This window comes from Protopterus annectens, chromosome 2.part0, assembly GCF_019279795.1.
Source record: "Protopterus annectens isolate FY-2018-M chromosome 2.part0, PAN1.0, whole genome shotgun sequence".
NCBI lineage: Eukaryota > Metazoa > Chordata > Ceratodontiformes > Protopteridae > Protopterus > Protopterus annectens.
The window spans coordinates 1,327,967,858-1,327,989,175 of record NC_056728.1 but is presented as its reverse complement, the minus strand read 5'-3'; positions in this window follow the sequence as shown (position 1 = coordinate 1,327,989,175).

Sequence of the window (21,318 nt, the reverse complement as noted above, 5' to 3'; positions counted from 1 at the left end):
ACAGTGCAATAACCACATTTGTATGGCAGTTAATTGTGTAAGTCAGAAATAAAGTACATACTCCCATATATCCTGTGTTAGCATTTGGAGGGGTGAGTACATGTCTACACTGAGAAGTGTGCACTGGAAGCAGCAACATTCAGGTTTGAGTACAACATGCATATAACTGGCTACAACCCTAGCTTCAGATAAGAGACATATACTAACCTTCTGACTGACACAATGGTGTCCAGAGCAAGCAAACATGGGCCCCACCTTGGACATCTGAAAGGGCTACGCCTACCTAACCTAGCATTTTATAGCAGTGGGCTGCAATCACAGTGAGTAATGCAATCACCACACAGCAGGCTGCATGCAATTACTGAATGGTGGGCAGCAATTGGTGCAGATGCTGTCACATGCACAAGTGCAGATACCTAGAAAAGCAGGCTGTACCTGTAGTCCACACATGCAATTCTATCATTGCAGGTGCTGGGAGATAGAGAGAGTGAGAGAGACACGGACACAGACATAGACAGAGACAGAGACACAGCAGAGAGAGAAACTGAGACATAAACCGAAATAGAGGGGGAAAACCTAAAACAAACAACCAAAAAAAAAAAAATGTAACACACAGAGCAGGGAAATACAAAGGTAAGGTATGTAACTCACATGTATGTGTTGGCATGTAGTAGATGTTCCTGAAGAGTACTCTACACACTGCAAATCATCCATGTGTGGCAGCAGTACATATCTATCTGTATCCGCACATGTGCATAGGGCAAGGGACATACTGCAACTGTTAGTGAAGGGTGGACATATATCCATCACTGAAGGTTGATATGTACATATATCTATGTAGGTCATAGTGTGTGGCCTAGAAAACAGCATGTAGTGCTGATATATGTCATGTGGTGATTAAATGCTGTGGGACTGATTTGTCAGATTTGCTGTGTTAAAGCCAGTGAGGCCTGCTAATGCTACATGGGCTGAGGACACCCACATGCATTCTGCACAACATTGTGCAATATAATCACATAACTGTACATCCCTCAACTGTCGCATAAGTGATATCCCCAACACCAAAGGTGGACTGTACCTATGCCTGTATGTACATCCATGTGTACAGCAATGGATGTGTACATGTATGTGTATAGATATGCATATATGTATATATATATATATATATATATATATATATATATATATATATATATGTGTGTATATATATATATATATATATATATATATATATATATATATATATATATATATATATAGATAGATAGATATATAGAGCCATATAGAGAGAGAGGGAGAGACAAAGTGACACGGGGTCATATGTACTGCAACAGGTGTGTGGTGACCAAGGCATGGACTGTAGAAAAGTGTTGATACTGCAGTGCCATTCCTCCTTTCCAAAACACTGTGCCCATTAACTACCACATAGGTAGAGATCTACCTAACAGTGAAGGTGTGATAAGGGAACATGGGACACAGGTGGATAGTAGCCTCCGCTTTGATGAAGACAGTGCCATACTACACCTGTAATCAGTCGGTGTGTTATGTGTCATGACAACAGGTGTGTCATCTATAGAAATATAGGGCAGTGTTCCCCTCTACCCATCACAATGCTCTGTGTGGTATGTACCTCACATGACAACTACACCAGGTGAAAAGGCTACAGACATACCTCCCAAAGGGTAATACTGGCTGCAAACAGATGCCCTATGCAGACTGACTCACAAAACTACATTTACACTGTATTGCATACTGGCCACACAGAGGTGACCTCTGCCGGACATACAGAGGTATGTCACATCCATAGCTGGGTGACAACGACGATGGCAACATATCACAATCCCTCCGGGATACATGCTCTAGGGCCCTAAACCTTGTCAGCTCACTAAACAGCACATGCTGGAGGGATAGGTTCCTATCTCAGAGATATGCCATACACCAGAATAGACAACCTAGCAATAGCAAACAAGGCTCCTCATTAGCAGTTGTCATAAATACCCCTGATGATTGTGTTGGAGATTGGTAATACACCCCAGGAAACACCTCTGTGGTTCTGGTTGGCAGGGGCAAGTGAAATCAAAGTACATGTGTATCAAAGGCCAGGGTAGTATATGGCTAGGCTGCTGTAGGCTATAGGGCCAACAGCATATTACCTACCTATGACACTATGCACTCACACATGTACTCAATGCAATAACTGCTATGTGAGGTTGAATAAGTGTAATGCTGAATGTGTGCAAGGTCTGTAAAGGTGTGACAGCTTAGTGTGAAGTTGTATCTGACATGGTAGTTTCTATCCTAGCTGTGAGGACAGCAAATGATGTGTAATGTACTGTTAGGCAGACACAGTAGTACGGCATATGATGTGACGTAGTTCCTTGTTGACTAATGTGGTGTCTCATTGTAGGCTAAAGCAATACATGTATGCTTAGTGAGTGGTACTGCTGGTGAATCCAACTCCCATATGAACTGTAGTACTACCAGAAGCTGTAGGCCTAAACAGCACAGTATGGTGTGTGTTCACATTGCTTGGCAACACTGTCATCTGTGTTTCCTGTAGTCTGCACAGAGGACAAAACTCAAGTATAAGGGTGTGTAAGTAGTGGCACACAGTACTGTATGGTACACAGGTAATGCTCATCTGTGTTGGCATACAGTGGTGTGTTGTATATTTGTCTGATGTGTGTGTAATCATGCCTGTACAATGGCTGCAATCATATGTATGTTACAGGGTATACGTGTGTATCCAGCAACATATATACTCTGTTACAGCAGTATGCCACCTATAGTAACAACTGTACACATTTGTTAGGCAGGGCTATGGCATCAATAATTAGGGTGGTTGACTGGTACTACTGTACCTGTACTTTACATCCATTTCAATGGATTACATCTCTGTTTGTGCATTGGTGTGATATACACCCCTGTTTTGAGGTTGTGCAATGTGTCACAAACAGTGTGTCGGGTACTGTTGTATAGTGGTGTGATATATAGAGTGTGCCAGGCACTGTTAGTTAGTTGTGGCCTGAGAAACAATAAGTGGTATTGAATGTGTGTAACCTCTGACAGGCAATAGGATGGTATATATGTCAGTAAAGTGATATATGTAGTTAAAGGTGTAAAGTGTGCCACAGGACTCACTCACACATATGGTTCATATATTTTTCAGCCAGATGGCCCACCAACACAATCCATCATACACAGCGGATGAGGAAGAGGTGATACTACAAAGCCTATTGCAGCAGTACACGATGCTGTTCTCCAGAAGCAGCCAGCACCAGCAGGAGTGGACTGCACTGTGGCAGGAACTTGTTCATCGGGTAAATGACATAGGCATGCATAACCGGATATATGAGCAAGTACGCCATCACTGCAGTGATTTAATTAGACATGTCCAGCAGCGTGCGTCTAATATCCAAAGACAACAGCATGCCACAGGTGGTGGGGTGGCCATTCATCCCCCCCTCACCAGAGTGGAGGAGTTGTTCCTAAGCATGGTGGCTCCTGGACAACAGCAACATCAACCCCCGACATGTGTTGTCATGGAGGCCGGAGCCACCCAGCACGTCCACCTGGAGCAAGCAGGTAACATGCCCTATCTGTAGATGACAGTTAACTGTATTGTTAGATTATGTCTACCTGAAATGTGTACTGTGTGTTTAGCAGTTCTGCTGCCTAGTGTTGTGCAATACTGATATTTTGAATAATATCTATACACCTGTGACTGTTGACTGTTGTTATACTGCAGTTTAGCATACCCACTGTAGCAATGCCACAGTTGTGGCCACTGACTAACTCTCTCATATTCTCGTAGGTCCCTCTGGTGTGACAGCAGGGCAGCTGATCCATGCTGGTGAATGTGTTATAACTGCAATGCTGGTAATGAAATATGCATGTCATAGGTGAGGTGTAGGACGTGTACACATAACACACCTACGCATAATGCATGCCGTGCATGTTTGCTGTAAGATGTTGCACAGCTTAGTAATGTCAGTAGCTTCCTCACTGACATGCAATACACAGAGCATAAGACACAGTTGTGGCAACCCCGTACTGCACATTGGATAGGCATAGTTGCAACACTTGTACACAACATAACACGTTTATCATACACAGTACACAAAGACATGCTACATATGGTGTAACCACATACCCACTGTAAGGTCACACCTCTGTATCCCACATGTCATCCACACACACGTGATGTACCTCAGGGGTAGAGGCCTATCATGGGGCTGTGCAACACTCTTCAACACATAACACAGTCATGTTAGGCAATGCTCCCTACTGGGCACCTCATACACCCATGTACAAAGTGGCTGTGTAATAGTGAACATAGCCACGGCACTGCAGTTCAGGTACAGCATGTTAGGCAGTGGTCTGTCACACAGTAGTAGCAGTGAGTGACCACAAGATGCATGATGATGATGATGATGGCACATGGTAGTACACCCCATCCAGTTACAGTGACCACAGCACTACACTTAGCGGTCTTTGCTTTGCACCTCATTGTTGTGTGTGTGCAAACATATGCACCTATACACAATATGCATAGCATGTTGTGTGTGTGCTTACATATGCCAGTATACACAATATGCATAGCTGTCGCCATCTGTACAAAGAGTAACATATATGTCTTGGAATGCTATTGGGTGTATAGGTCACATGATACACATTGGGTATGTGTGGTGTTTAATGTTGTAGTCATGTAGCATGCCATGTCATGGCTGGCACTGACATATCTGCAATATGTCCCACACTCACTATAACCACTGTACAATGACCATGTCGAGCATTGGGATTCCTTCACATCTACATGCACCACTCGTCCTATGTCTGTACATTGTATGCATTTGCTACACCTGTGCCCACTATTATTCACTATGGACACAGACACTGTAAGCAGACATGGCAATCTATGTGTCACACAGATAACACATGCAGCCATGGTATGTATACCATTGAGTGATGGTGCACAGGACATTGCAGAGCAGATAATACTTGCACAGCAATGTTGCGTCTATGTACACATTGTGTTCCAGGGTGTAGACAATCACTGAACAACTACACACATGCATCACAGCCATGTATAATGTCATTAAATAGGGCCATCAACACTTGCACTGCATGGTCTTGAGCAGCACATATTCTGCATGCTGACACGTGTGAGGTGACTGTTTGCCCTGTGATACTGTCACCCACCTTCAACCACTATTGTGTATGTGTTGGATTGCTGGTGTGTGTGTGTGTGTATGTGCTGTGGTGAGCAGTGTATTTGTGTTCATGTGTGCATGTGCTCATGTGTGCATGTGTGCATGTGCTCATGTGCTCATGTGTGCATGTATGCATGTGTGCATGAGTTCATGTGTTCATGTCTGCATGTGTTCATGTGTGCATGTGCTCATGTGTGCATGTGTGCTAACATCATATACAGATTGTAAAGTGTGTTTCCTGTCTTCCTTACACAGGTGCTGAGTTAGGGGTGTCTGAATGCAGCAGGGAACCTGATGTCACTGCCACTAATAGTGGAGATGATGAGACATGTATTGTGGTACAGGAAGGTCTGTCAGGGTCTGTCGTTGGTCCACCAATCGACAGTACACAACATTCAACCCCATCTATGCGCACACTCATACTGCCAATACATCCCTCATCACCAATGGCCTTAGCTGAGGGACAGCATACAGTCGGCATTGACCAGGAGAGTGTGGTACCCATGGCACGTGCATCCTCTCACAGCAGCCATAGCCGGATTACTGGAACGGTACCACATAGGCAGATGTCCAGGGGTTCTCGGGGGAGCACCATTGGTTGTATTGCCCCTGGCAGATGTGCCTCCAGAGGTATTACAACCTCCAGTATGTTCTGGGCTGTAATGCAGGCACAGGCATGTATGGAACGGTACACCTGACAGGGACTAAGGGGGCAGAGGGCCTATTACACTGCTATCAATGACAGCATCCGTGACCTTGCCAGTGCCATCCGGAATTACACTGAGGTCATTGATAGCCATTGGAGGGAGACATTAGATGTCCTCCACAATGTGTTAGCCATGAGCCAGGACCATGCGGGATGGATGGGAAGCCGACGCGGATGCATGCCAGCAGCAGCATCAGCTGGCAGTCATTGCGGATGGACCATGGATCACAGTTGCTCCCGTAGTGGCAGTACCAGCCCCAGCAATGCACATTGATTAGACCATGTGCATGTGGCACTGGCCAGTCCCAGCAGGGACATGGGTCCAGTCATCATACCTCTGCCTCTGATGATAGCACACAGTCAGGGTTGGTACCCGATACTGCCTGTAGCACCCCTGCCAGGCACAGGTACCGTGTCCGTGGCCAGAGACAGTGATCTGTATGGCCTAGCAGGTACAGTCTGTGGCTGTCCCACAACCACCCATATATGGCAGCCACATGGTGGAGTTGTGTGCATGCAGACACACACACATTAACCAAACAACTAGGGCTCACACATACAAACACACATAACATCAACATTGGCCCATGCTGTACTGTTTTCCCTCACACACACACAGACATGTCGATTGGATGGGTCAATGTCGGGCTCTGGCAAACCAACAACACACCCTGTGCATATGATGACACCTGTGACACCTCCTGTCATCTGTCACATTGATGCAGGAATAGGCTAACATGGTTCTGATGCAAAAGGTGACATTATAGCAGTATAGCAGTAGTAGCAAGTTGCCAATAGGAAAGTGTACTGATATCCTTGTAGGTATATCTGTGCAGGCATTATGCATCACAGCTCTGATAGTCATTGTAGCATTGTTTACACAAGTTGTAGGTCTGGGTATGTACTGTCCACCCATGTGCCACTTGGCTGAAGTGTACAGTGTTGCCAGCATGTGTTAGTGAGTGGACAGTATGTGTGTGATGTGTGCATTACAAATTAGCAGGTGTACATCTGTGAACATGGTGTGTGCGCACTGTCTGCATGTACGTGCATAGTGGACACGTGGGATGTACGACACACCCTGTTGTACACACTGTTAACATCTCATGGTATCTTTCGATGGCCAGTATGCATTCTACTACAGATATGTACTAACATGGGTACACATGTGTATATGACATGGGTTGACACTATGCTGTGGGTGATACTGTTGATATCTGTCAATGATCTGCAGTCTGGTAGTATACACCACCTCAACAGCATGATTATAACCAATCATTAGATGATGTCCTGACAAATGACACACAGTTGTAGGGAACTCAATAACAGTTGGATCCTTCCGGTACTATACTATAACAGTAACCAGTGGTATTGACCACCACACGTTCCTGGGACCACACCTGTGTGGCATATAGCCCTCTTAGGTACATGCAAACACACTAGGGATATGTCCATCCACATCTGGAAATGCATGCATTGGCCTACACTGCATTCCCTGGATGGGACGCGTATCCTACACAAGGGTATTATACAGACAGATACCTGTTGTCCAATACATGCTGTATAGTCGTAAGCCGACTATGGCATAGTCACCCACATTTACTAGACATACTATCCCAACAGTACCACATAGGTGGTAGCCCTCAACATGTATGTTGGGTACCAATGTGTACAGACAGACACGTGTTATGTCATCTGTCCCTTGGTATCCACATATCCATAGGTATTGTGGGGATCCATCGGTGTTTCACATAACACATTAGGGGCCTGCATGCATATCTACAGGGCTGTTGTACACCTATAATGACTGTCCATTACTGCCAGTCGTTGTTGTGTATGAACATGTGTGACATATACCCCAGGCAATTACCCTCACTCACAGTACTCTATAGTATGTGTCATGGGTGTGTGTGGCACAGATGACCTTGGCCACGGATCACTACAGTGGCCGGGCTTGTCGCATACATACATATGTGACCTATGATCTGAGAAGCAGTGGCACAATCTGTCAAAGGAAACAAATGTATTCATGTAGTATGCAGGCTTCACACCTATGTACTGATTGAGGTCACATGCACACATATTCATTTGCCACGCAGATACCCGACGTGTGCAATCCACATACTGTTTTAATCATATGTCATACCATAGTAAAAACAAAACCCACACTGCAATGACCACCTGTGGCACACACACACACACACACACACACACACACACACACACACACACACACACACACACACACACACACACACACACACACACACACACACACACACACACACACACACACACACACACACTCAGCGTTTGCAGAATTCAAACCTCTACCTAACTATGTTATGATACTAGAGAGATACGCATTAACACGGCACGCTATATGCTTTCCTGGGCAGTTTCTGTTCTCCTGATAGATTTGTAGGATGCTGACATCATCAGACATTCCAAAGAGGGATGTACCTCTTTTATTGTGTTTTCCCAGTCTCCAAAAAGGCTAGCCCTCACAAAGGAAATCTCACACACCCCCACGCACACACTGTCAGCCTTTGCAGGATTCAAACCCCTACCTCACTATGTTATGATACTACAGAGATATGCATTAATACGGCGCGTTATATGCTTTACTGGGTGGTTTTTGTTCTCCTTGAATATTTTTAGGATGCTGACATCAGCAGACATTCCAAAGAGGGATGTAGCTCTTTTAATGTGTTTTCCCAGTCTCCATAAAGGCTATTCCTCTCAAAGGAAATCACACACATACACCCCCCCGCACACACACTAGCAGTGCTTGTAGGATTCAAACCCCTACCAACTTATGTTATGATACTAGAGAGATACGCATTAACACAGCATGCTATATGCTTTACTAGATGATTTCAGTTCACCTGATATATTTGTAGGATGCTGACATCAGCAGACATTCCAAAGAGGGATGTGCCTCTTTTAATGTGTTTTCCCAGTCTCCAAAAAGGCTACTCCTCTCAAAGGAAACCACACACATACACTGTCAGGATTCAAACCCCTACCTAACTATGTTATGATACTAGAGAGATACACATTAACATGGCGCGCTATATGCTTTACTGGGTGGTTTCTGTTCTCCTGGTATATTTGTAGGATGCTGACATCATCAGACTGGACATGGGAATGTGTGTGCACTTTCTTTTATGCAATCCCAGGAATGATCCATGTGAGTCGGCAGGTATCAACAGTTTGAACAGGACCCTGTGAGTCGCACCTTGTGTGATCTATCTGTGGACACATTGACATCCCTTCATATGTCAACACATATCTATGCATAGATTGTTGGTTTTGTGGATACGACATGTGTCTGTGATGTTGATGAAGAGCTATGTAAAGTCTATGTGGGACATGTGTAGCTCTATTCAGTGATGTATGTCCTGGGTGGCTGCCTTGCAAATGGTGTAGCATGTTTGAGAACCATGATCTGCACATGAACATACTACAGTTGGTAGGGTTGTGTGTTTGTCAGCTTCCAATAGCTCTGTTTATGACTTCAGCCATGATGCACTCCATGGCCTTGCAGATCAGACTTTATAGGCTTACTGGACTATACTTCCCATGGTGTGTTGTGCACCCACACTTGTGGGGAGTGCCATATGTTGCTGTAACACATTCAACGGTTCCAGACCCTGTGGAGTGGGTGAGGCTCAACAGACTGTTCAGGTGCAGGGTCTGTTTGTTCTGTAGTGCATGCATGACACATATTGGGAAACATTGCAATCCAATTGCCGCCATGCTTTTGGCTTTGGGGGGAGCTGGTCAGCCATTCTACATGTGATATCTCCTGGTATAATGTCAGGGACTATCGTCAGTGGGAGGTGGTTATGTATATATGGGCCTGTCTGACAGGATGTCGGCATTGTCAGTAAGGTACAGTTGGCCCTGACTCAGGACATATATGAATGTACATTACTATTTATTACATAGCTGAAGGACATGTCATGATTCTCAGTCTGGACTCCTTCTCAGCTACTCTTTACAAAACACCAACAAACCTGAGCAGTAATCCCGGTTATACTCTTTTACACACTTAACACCCTACTGATCCTTTGTGATCAGGCTACAGAATATGTCATCATAATATACTGGCATGTCCAGGGGTCGGTTTCGTGTGTCCTCTCCAGTCCAGCTAGTGAATATTGTGGTTATGACACAATGTCACATCTGCCTCATGTACACAGACAACACTCTCCTCCTCCCAACACACTCAGATATATGAGAGAGATGCAACAATATTGACATACAGGAGGCTGAGCTCTCTCGACCCATGATTGGCATGGTCTATCAGGTGGTGAAGGTGACCACACACACCACTTATCAGTCTCACATGCACCGATAGTGACAGCAATCAAACCACATTATCACACATACACATACTCGGAGGCTCTACATACTCTCTGCCTGAGCAGCAGAGACCTCCAAAGCAGACACACAAACAACTGCTACCCCACTACAATACCCACATATTACATAGTTCACAATGTCAGTGTGCCACACAGTCACTGCCCTTCAGGCTAAATAACACACCTGATACACTTGTAATGGGTGACACTTAATGTCAGACACACTGACGTCCCACTCACCAGGTCAAACAAGGGAATAGTCACTTTGAGCTGTCTCTCAGGTGCCAGGATCTGCCACATAACTCATGCAATCAGGTCACTCCAAAGCAAGTCCAGGACTGCCTCCATCATTGTCCATGCTGGTGCGTACAACCTCAGATGTTCCTCCCTGGACCACATGACATGATACATAGAGGAACTCTCTGATCATGTAGCCCAGGCCAGTATGACCCTGACCTTGTCTAGCATCTTACACTCACCAAGTATGATGTCTCAGTATACCAACAAACTGATCATGTTTAACAGTTGGCTAACATATTGGTGTTATTCAAAGGGGATACAGTGTCTGTCAGCCTGGGGTGACATGCTTGACATGCCACATAGCTTCCCTATGGACAGCTTGCACCTGTCACCCTTGGACTTTTGAATACTGGCTAAGGCACTTGCTACCGCCATACTGCCTTATTTAAGCGGGGCTCAAAAGACAGACCCACCTCCATAGACATTACAGAGTACATGACACTGAGGGTAATGCTGCTCAACACCAGATGTATTACCCTCACATTGACCACACTCAGGAATCTCCTCAGTATGGAGAATAGCAATATCTGTGCACTAACAGACACATGGTTCAGGCTCCCACATGCAAACCAGCACTACCAGGTTATATTTCGTACCATGCTTTCTGACCACATAACTCGGAATGGCCAACACAAATAGGAGGAGTATCCATATTCATCACAGCTACACATACCTCCGGGTTGGTAGCACTGTACAAAGCATCACAGACCATACATATGCACCTAACATTGTGCAAATCTGCCTTTTGGTTTGTTGCCTGCTACAGACCACCCTCCCAAACTCAGGAACCACACTCAGCTTTCCTGAAAACACTGGAGAATATGACAGTCTCCACAAACACCATTATATTGGGTGACATCAAATACGCACACATTGACTGGGGATAGTACTCAGGCCCCAACACCCTCGCCCAACAGTTGCTACAATTTGTAAACTCATATGCTATGGCACAACCGGTCACCACACCCACAAGAGGGGACAACATATTGGACATGATCATCACCAACATGGGGACTCTATGTTCCACACCTGTGATATACCCCTCATTGGTAAGGACAGAACATACTTTATCTCACTGGACATCCATATCCCATCCCCACACCCATCCTGGGTAATCTTGGTGAACTTCCCAAAATCAAACGTCACACTTCTCCATACCACGGTGGTATCCTTCAGAGACCCTGGGTCAGTGGTAAGTATGGCTCAGACTGCTGAATCCTTTACATACACAGTCTGTGGACACCTAGTGGACTGCATGGATTGTGCTATCCAAAATAACACCTGGACTCACTCCTCCAATGGCAGGGGACATGTCTGGTGGACCCCGGACATTAATACGCTATACAACAAAAGGAGGAAGCTACTACATGATAGAGCACAATCCCAGACAGGGAAGGCATCTGTGATCTGTACTAGCAGACAGCTACAATCACTTGTGTATTTATGTCAGGCCTGCTTCTAATGGACAATTGCACCAGACACATCGGACACTCACAAGACCTTCTTCAGTTAATTCAGGTACCTGGCTGAACACTCACTGATATGCTGTGTGTTACTGCATACTGACTGAACATACCCTGAGCCTACAGACATTGCCAACATCCTGGCAAACAGGTTCAATGCAGATGTCTCCCCCCCCATCCCCCCTAAGGAGATACTGTCCATCCCAACAGAGTGTAACCTCCCTGACATCACGAAAAAACAGGTGAGTGCTGCCCTCCCCACAGTGGACAACACAGCATCAATGGGACCAGACAGTGTCCCAGCCTGTGTTGTACACGGCCTTCATGACAGACGTAACTCTCACATTATGTCACTGTTCGATATCAGGGTTACTGCAGGATTTGTACTCACGGAATGGTGTACAGCGATAGTGGTCCCACTCCACTGAATACTGCCATAACAGACCACAGACAATATCAGCCTATAGGGCTAACTAGCCTGTTCTGCAAAGCTATGGAGCGTATTGTAATGGGACTCATGCATATAGACATGGGAAACCTACAGGCACTGGGTCTTACACATTACAGCATTGTTGTGGGCAGATCTTGCCTGTTGGACCTGTTTGTATTCTTTAAACAGTTACCATGTCCATCAGTGTTGGGACGGTTGTCCACACAGCCTGCCTGGACCTCGCACAACCCTTCAACACAATACCCCACACGGCCATTATGCATAGGATCACCGGCATCAATATCGACACATATCTCACATGATGGATTGCTACCTGGATCAGGGATATCACCCACATGCTCAGTGTTGCAGGTGCCATGTCTGACTATACACCAGTTGCACATGGCATCCCACAAGGCTCAGTCCTGGGACCTCTCTTGTTCAGTATATATTTGTGTGATGTACAGGCTATCACAGGAGGGATATGGCTGCCCATGTTCGCAGATGACTGCAAACTGGGTGCCATAATCAACTCTCCAGCTGGTACATGCATACTCATACAGGGTCTCACAGAGATAGGATGACTGGTGCCTGATCCATGGCCTATGGCTACATGACATTAGTTGCATAGTCATCCCCTTTGAGAATGACAACATGCCCACACATTACCACATAGGTAGTAATCCATTACATATGGTAGGAGTTGTTTCGGGTTTGGGGACACGACCTGTTTGTACTCTTGCCGTTGACAATCACATTGCCAAAGTGGTTAGACAGTACTTCTAGATAGCCCACCATATCCCACATGGTTTCACATGTTGATCACGTGTGGTCATTGTACCCCTATACTCATCACAACCATGCTTGGTTACTATGCCACATTTGGGTTGTACCTTACCCGACACCTGCAGCAACTGTAATGGCCACAAATGTTACTCATCAAGCAGATGTAGGGACTCACATGGATGCCCTGCACAGTTCAGATACAGTAACTCCAGCTCTACTCAGTCACTTACCACCTACAAGGATGTGTTGTGTGCCTGTAGTTTAAGGCAATATCTGACCCAGAATTAATGGACATGCTCCACCTCAGCATATCCAACTCCCTTGGAGCTACACACTCCAGGGACATATACCTCAGCACAGATGTTGATAGGACATGCTGGGGGGACAGATTATTATCCATAAGGCTCCATTCACTGCAGAGTGTAGTCCCAGTTTTGCATAAGTAGAGCCACCCACTGACCACCTACAGGTGACATCTTGACAAGTTGATAGGTGATTGTATGTGTACCCATGGGATATCTTCTGGGTCCCTGCTAGACAGAGGCACAATACACTAAACATAAATGGGCTATCTTGTGTGACCTATTATTCATGGGCACAGTGTTCTGATTTGACGATTAGACTGGGTTGCAGCAGCCAAACACACTCTGGCTATGCTTGAACATGTCCTAGGGCAGATAGCCTAGTATCAACCTCTGAACCTATGAAAATATTCATGATGCACACTGTTTATTGCTGATACTGTTTGCAGGTTTTTATCATCTTTGCTTTCCCACTTTCTATGAACCACTTAGGTATCTGCAGAACATATTTGATTATGACAGGGTTCCACTATATTATATACGTGTCTGTTGTCATATAAGTGTGTGCACAGGGCAGATTGCTGGATAGTTAGAGGTTCCTGGGTTAACACATGCAACTGCCTGATATGTGTGGCCCACTGCTGTACTCCAACATGGCCTAAGTGTGTGAGCATGCCCAGTTCAGACTGTCAGTAGAAATGGAAAAATTGAAGTCAAACCACCACGTATAGATCCACACTTTTATTGTAACAACGAAATGAGCGCTTTCGCGTGCATCCAGAAAAGCACGCTTCTTCAGATTCATTATACAAGTGCTCTTAACATCCTTTTATATCAATCCCAATCAAATTAAGACCTTTAATTATTCAATTAATTCAGATAAAAAACAATTAAATAGTTTAATTAAATCAGCAGCATACCATAGCATTAACTACTCATAATGAATTGTAAACTGTTTTACCAAAACATTTCGTATAATTGTTTCTGTTTGAAAGGCAATATCATTGCAATAACATGGATTAGTTTTTAGTTAAAAACATAAATGTACATAATAATAATGTATTCATATGTTGATAATGCAATTTTCATGACATTTAGCTGACAGATTCTATGTCTCACTGACCCAGAAATACATAAGTTATATTTATACTGTGATGTATATATCATAACTATATTGGTCAAAAATCTATGTCGCAAATGTAAAGGTGTATATCAGGTATAAAAATGGTAGAGATAAAGATGTCTGTATCTCATACCAATAAAATTAATAAAATTAATAGAATTTTTTATAATGTAGCTTCATAAATTAATATAATGAATGAATAAGAATCAGGTCAATTATATAAAGCATATATATTATAATATAAAGATAGTACATATATAAAAATGTATATAAATAATTAAATAAATAAATACATCAATATGTATGTAATAAAATATGTATGTAATAAATAATATGAATCCATGTATAAGTATAAAACTTTTAAAATATCTTATATTTCATTTATACTTCCATTTCTTTAAAATAGATCTGATACTAATATATGTATTTAAGCCTGGATAATATTGAGCTCTGAATTTTAGTATCCAGCCTAATTCTAAACTTTCTAAATCATTAAAATTGTCCCCTTTTCTCATATTTAGCTCCCTTTTTTGTAATATCCTGAAACTGAAAATGTGTTCAGGATTCTCTAATATATGTTTAGCAAGGGCATTTTTAGGGTCTGCCTTCTTAATGGCATATATATGTTCCTGTATTCTATCTCTTAGTCTCCTTGTAGTCATACCTATGTAGAATACTGAACATAATTCACAGTTTGCGAGATAGATGACATTCATATCCTCACAAGAGGCTGTGAATCTGGGTTCAAATTTATAAAGTAATTCAGGATGTATAAATAATGTTTCTTTTGATATCCATTGACAGGAGTTACATCTTCCACAGGCATGTGTTCCCTTTTCTTTTTTGTTTGTATGAATTCCAATAGATAATGTTGGCTTTTTTTCAATACATAGTATCCTTTTTAAGTTCTTCATGTTCTTATAGGTAAAGGTTGGTCTTGTACCTATCAGTAGTTTAACAGCATGCCCAGTTCAGACTGTCAGTGTTCTGTTGCCTGACATTTGTCTCATGTATTCAAGTGTGTGAGCATGCCCAGTGTGACATTTCAGTATGTTGCTGTATGAGGTCCACTACATTTGTTGATGTATGTGTACATGTCCAATATTAACATTTCTACTGTGTGTGTTGAAAGTCAGGTACTATTCTTACTGCAGGACTCACCTTTGTGTCATAACTCGACAGGGATTATACTGTGCCTGCCGGGTTTCCATGGAATACTTTGCATAGACTTATCAACATTTCTTCATACAGGTTAACCACTGCAATACTGTCATGGTTTAGTGGTTAAGTACTATGACTATAGTGCACAGTATCCTCGGTTCGAGGACCATCACTGCTTATATTTTCATACTGAGCAGACCAGACTGCTTAAGGGCCAGTAGAGCAACTATGAGCATGTTGGCTTTTGTTCAGCTATGCCCTACTTAGACCCAGCTTGTCCAATATTGCTCAATATTAACCATCATTGCTGGACGTTGGCCAATATTACTCAACATTGACCACATTTGTACTAGTTGGTGCATGCGATTTGGTTTACATATACTATATGGTGGTAAATGCTGTTTAGCACTGTTTTATATTGCTTAACACATGGCAATCATGCCTCAGGTGTTGATGCAGGGCTGCCTATGTCGGATGCATATACTACACTCTCTATACATGATTAACAGCAGGTAGTGTCAACGTAGGCATCCCTTTTACTATATGTGCGGGTCAGAGTGAAATCATTTCCAGAGTTCCTACTGAGCCAGTGTATGTGCTATGCATTGCCTCTTTGCCAAGGCCAAAGCATACTGGGAATGCCTCCTTCTGTCTACTGGAGCAGGCTCAGGTTGTTCCTCCTCCGAGTCATGTTTTGCCTGTGATGGCCCTGGCAATGGTGGGGGGCTGTTTGGCCCAGGCCTATGCTGGTCCTGCTGCAGCTGTTTTCGCAGGATCATATTATGTAGCATAGCACATACCATGACAATTTGGGTACATGTAGTTGGTGAGTACTGCAAGGCTCCACCAGATGTGTCCAGGCACTGGAACCATGACATGAGCAGCCCAAGCACACGCTCGATTACATTTTGTGTTTGTGCGTGTGCCTCATTATGGTGTTCCTGTTCAGGTGTGTGTGCGTTTCTGATGGGTGTCATCAGCCACGGCTCCAGTGCATAGTCAGCATCCTCCACTAGGTGTCCATGTGGGATGTCCCCATTGGCAAATGTCTGGTACAGCTGCATCAGATGCCAGATATGGGAATCATGGTAGCTTCCAGGGCAGCCAGCACACACATTCAGTATTATGCCCTGGGCATCACACACGACCTAGCAGTTGATGGAGAGGAAGCCCTTGTGGTTGAAGTAGACCCTGCCCCACTCACCGGCTGGTGCTTTCATGCGTATATGCGTGCAGTCTATTGCACCCACTACCTCAGGGTATTCCGCTATTTGCTGGAAGAGACGCATATTGCTGGCCAATACCTCACGGGAATTGGGGAAGTATACATGATCACTGACATGTGCTGACATGGCATCCAGGAACTGGTGCAGTACCCTGGATGCTGATGCCTGTGATATTCCCATCATATCACCAGTTGGTCTCTGGAAGGTACCTGTTGCTAATATTCTTAGGCCAACACATACCTTAGTTTCCACTGGGATGGGTTCCCCTCTGTTGGTTCTGTGTGTGAGGCGTGGCCTGCACAGCTCAACAATTTGCTGCAAGAGGTCTCTGTCCACTCTATAGCGCTCCACTATCTCCAGCTCATGCAGCCCCTGGTAGGTTACCCTGGGCCTGTACACTCTTCTCCGTCTCCTCACTGTGGGTTGTCCAGCAGCATTTGCATCATCACGACCCTCAGCATGTTGCATATGTCGCCTTATAACAGAAATGGCAGCCCCTAACATTTTTTGCCTCAGTACAGCTTTTTCAGTTTTCACTGCTATTAGCTTACTGCAGTGTTGCAGTGTCTCTTAAGAGAAACATAATGGACTGTTGTTTGCAGTGTTTTAAGTGCTGGGCTGGGCAGGGCTAATGTTCTGCCTGGGTAATTGCCTGATTCTGATTGTTTTCACCTGCTAGCTCTGCTAGTACTCCCTGGTAACTTCCCTACTATTTGGTGTGCTTCCTTTTTCCTTTCTGTTTCCTCTGGGGGAAGCGCCGCGCACACAAGCGCAAGCACGCGCACACCTGCTAACACGCGCACACATGCTTACATGGACTAAAACCTGCTTATTCTTGTTAAAATGCACGCACACCGGTGCAAACACACTTACAACTGTTTACACAGCCTTACATATGCTTACTCAAGTTTACACGCGTGCACACTGTCTTACTCGGGTTTACTGGCGCGCGCACACGCGCATGCATGCTCAGCAAGAAACTTTGGTGTTATCCACGGCATACACATTCCATTTCTTAACTTTACCTGGCCTACCTGTTGACACACCTCTTTCAATAATATGTAATTGTCGGCTGACACATGACACTTTGCTCCAATGAGCTTCACTCCTTTCATACATACCCCCCTCTTGATGTCACCTATCTTCTACTCTGTTACTCCCCTTATCCTACTCCTACACTCCACTGACTGTGCTCATTTCCTATGTAAACTTGCGATTCACTATCCTAACTCTCATTTGCATAGGATTGCCTACTAATGCTTGGTTACATCTCTTAGACTGAGCTTCCCCCCTTAGCAACCTCTACTCGGTGGCCATGTTGTCTTCAGCCTGCCATTCACTTGCATTGTAAATTCATTTTAGCTATAACATCCACATTTGTGGATCTTAATTATTAATGTTCTGGTTTTTAGGGTGCAGCGCGTTTGCACAGCGCTGCGCTACTGTTAAACCCCGGAGATCGGGATAAAAAAAAAAGTTATTTTATTTCTATTTTGCATCACTTCCCATTGCCAATGGCCGTATTTTTGGCCATTGGCATGCTTCCTCCTGTAAATGCATGCTTTTTTACAGCTGTCACGGCTCCGTTTTGCTATTTGCAGAACTGTATTCAGTTATCAACTGAGTACATTTCTGCAAATAACACTACTCCTACTCGGACAGTTTTGGGTTTCCTGGATCGCAAATTTACCGCATTTGCATAGCTTTTGCCTGAAATTGAGGTAATTTGCATATCCAAGCCCTGTCCGTGTAGGACTAGTTTAAGGAGCTCTGTTACACACCCCTACCAGCTCTTCCTGGCTCACTTGGCGGACATGTTGGCTGCATGGAGTGTTACTCTACTGTTAGACTCCATGCAAGCCTTCATGAATCCGGCCCATTGTCTTTTAGTTATAATTCAATGATGGGGTTGTTTTCTTGGATCCTAGTTGGCAATTTGTTTACTTGTGTTATTATAAAACTATGTTTTTGAGGGTGTTGTGGAATAGAATGGTTAGTGTCATGCCATTAGAAGGACCGAGTTTGGCTGTGATCATAAAATAGTGTGGCTGATAAGGACAGGAGAAACATATGTTGGCTAGAAGATTATATTTTGTAAATAAGAAAAAATATGTGGTGAATGTTTTTTTTAGAAGTAATAACTGGTGGAAGGCTTAATATGCATTTATCTGATTGGCCTGAGGGGCTTAACTGTGTAAATGTTTTTCAACCTGCTGGTATAAGAGCCTTACATTTTTGTGAAACTGTGCTGATTTATTCAGAACTCCATTGTGCCTAGCTTGGACTGCAAGACCTTGGGTTGAATCTAAAACCATCTGTGAACCTGCAAAGCTGATACAAGATTTTTTTTGCACGTGCTTTAACTATCTCAGTGCTATTTAACAGTTATGTGCTGTATTTATTGATTTGGTTGAATTTATCACTGTTTTCACCCTGTACTTGTTAAAGAAACCCCATCTGCTTGTTGCTGTACTGCTCTTAGGTTGTTTTAACAGTATTCTGATATTTCCTAACCTCCCCTGATACTGCAAAAGCTATTCTGAGTTTGACAAAGCTCTCCCGAGTTTGCCAAAATATTTCTATGTTTTGCAAAGTTCTTCTGTTTTTGTTGAAGTTCTATGTTTGCACACAATTGTCTGTATTTGGGAGGTTACCTTAGGGTTTGTGAATTTATTTCCAAGGATTCCTGATCATCCTCTCAGGGTTTGTAAGTTTATTTCCAAGGATTCCTGATACTGCAGGAGTTCTGCCTTTTGCTAAAAGCATTTTTTACTGCACTTGAGCTCAAAACTAGTTTATTTTACATTAAGGGTGTTTTATTCTGCATTCTGGTGGGAGTAGAGGGCTGATTCAACCCATCCAAGTTAGGAACTGCAGGGGGAAGGCTTATTGTGTGTTTATCTGATTGGCCTGAGAGCTTAACTGTATAAAAGTCTTTCATCCTGCTGGTATAAAAGCCTTGTGCAAACGTGGACACCTGTGCCTTGAATATAAGCAAACCTCTCAATTTTAAAATTCTCTACAGGAAACGCTGTCCATAGTTTCCCACTTTTCATAGCTGCTCAAAGAGCTGCCAGTTTGTGCAGAGATCAGCATCAATGTAGGTCATCTAATGGTAGACTACTAAACACTATCACTTAAACCTTGAAGTGACTATCACCTACTCCTTTCCATCTGATAAGAATCTGGTATAATGGATTGGCACTTCCAGTCATCTCTATTCTGGTCTGCTGGATATGGGCATCATGAGGCAGTGTAGTAACTGCCTCATGTTCACTGATAACTATTTAATTTTAGAACAAACACAGTTTGTGAGAGATGTAGATACACAATGTCATTGGAGGCAAAGCTCTCACTTACATACATGAAAAATGCAAACCGAGTTGTCAGCATTACACCCAAAACACTCCCTACCAGCACTAAGGAACAAAGACATAGATCTGCATATGGGGAGGTACTTTCATGTAATCTAGCCAAACCACCAAGACCTACTGAAAGCATCTCTCAATGGCCCCGCACATACTCAAAAAAGACAGCATCTCACACAACACATAACTCTGAAAATCATAGTAACTTCACTTCCAAGCCCATAAGGCAACACACCACACAGCCAAACATTCTAGTTATTTGGGATTCCATTGTAAGACATACTGATGTGCCCCTTACCAGGCTAAACAAAGAGAAGATCACAGTGAGCTGACTGTCTGTAGCCATGATCCACCAGATCATATACACTTTAAACCACAAGTACCGATATGGTATGTTCATCACCCATGATGGTGTAAATGACCTGTACCTCACTGGACTACATTAAGAGGAACGTGATGGAGCTCTCTGAATACATATCCCAGACAAGTATGAATCTAGCCTTGAGTGGCATCCTACCTTCACCAATGATCATATAACAGAACCAGCAAAAAATGACTGACTTCAACAATTGGCTTAGTTTCTGGTGTCACAACAAAGGGATCCGATATATGTCAACCTGAGGAGACATGATTGGCAAATCATGATGCTTTGCCAGAGATGGTTTTCACTTGTCACCACTTGGCTTCCAGATACTGGCAAAAACTTTATCTATCAACAAAGTACCTTTTTTAGGCTATACCAAGTTGTTAAACCCTCCAACATAACAAAAATAATTTATGACTACCTAAAGGTACTGCTGCTTAGTGCTAGGAGTTTAAATAAAAAACTGCACTCCCTGGAAGTACTTCTTATTATGGAGAATGCAGACA